The sequence below is a fragment of the Tarenaya hassleriana genome, unplaced genomic scaffold (genome assembly GCF_000463585.1).
Source record: "Tarenaya hassleriana unplaced genomic scaffold, ASM46358v1 Cleome3, whole genome shotgun sequence".
Lineage (NCBI taxonomy): Eukaryota > Viridiplantae > Streptophyta > Magnoliopsida > Brassicales > Cleomaceae > Tarenaya > Tarenaya hassleriana.
The window spans coordinates 8,869,470-8,870,443 of record NW_010966177.1 but is presented as its reverse complement, the minus strand read 5'-3'; positions in this window follow the sequence as shown (position 1 = coordinate 8,870,443).

Sequence of the window (974 nt, the reverse complement as noted above, 5' to 3'; positions counted from 1 at the left end):
TGCTATGTCGATGTGCATGAAATCCTCACTCAAGAAGTCTCCGATCAGTTTCGGGAAGTCGATCCTTTAGAGATATCTCTCCTAGCGTCAAACGAGAGCATATACAGCAATTGGGAGGATATCCGAGAGCTTACGCGAGAGTATGCTTCTTCAATCGAGAAGGGAAAGGAATGGGTGGTACATAAGGTGGAGGAGCTACATATGGCGGTTCGGCTTCCTCTATATGCACCTTAGGTGTCTCGTGATCTATGACTTTCCCTTTCTCTTCAGCAGTGCATCTGGACTTCATCCTTTTTTCTATGGTCAGAGGGACTGTATCATGCAGGTTCTCTCCATTTATAAGCTGAATAGCATTGACATGCTCTCGTGGATTCGGTTCGGGCTTAAGATCTCCAACGTTGAGCTTCTTATAGATAGACAATGGAAGTAAGCTCACACTGGCACCCAAATCGCACAATGCACGATCAATCTCGATGTTCCCGATTTTGCAAGGAATCGAGAAACTACCTGGATCCGATCTCTTTCGTGGCAACTCATGCTGTAGAATCGCAGCGCTCACCTCTGTGCTCAAGGATACTGTCTCCTTCCTAATCACCCTCTTCTTAGTCAAGATATCTTTCAAAAATTTTGCATAAGAAGGGATCTGGAGTATCGTCTCGTAGAAAGGTACCTTAACCTCTAACTTCCGAAGCATATCAACAAATCTAGACAACTGTGTATCCTCAGCATGCTTCTTCAATCGAGAAGGGAAAGGAACGGGTGGTACATAAGGTGGGGGAGCTACATAAGGCGGTTCAACTTCCTCTACATGCACCTTAGGTGTCTCGTGAGCTATGGCTTTCCCTTTCTCTTCAGTAGTGTGTCTAGACGTCGTCCCTTTTTCTGTGGTAGTAATAGGGACCGTCTCAGGCAGACTTTCTCCACTTATAAGCTGAATGGCATTGACGTGTTCTCGTGGATTCGGTTCGGGCTTT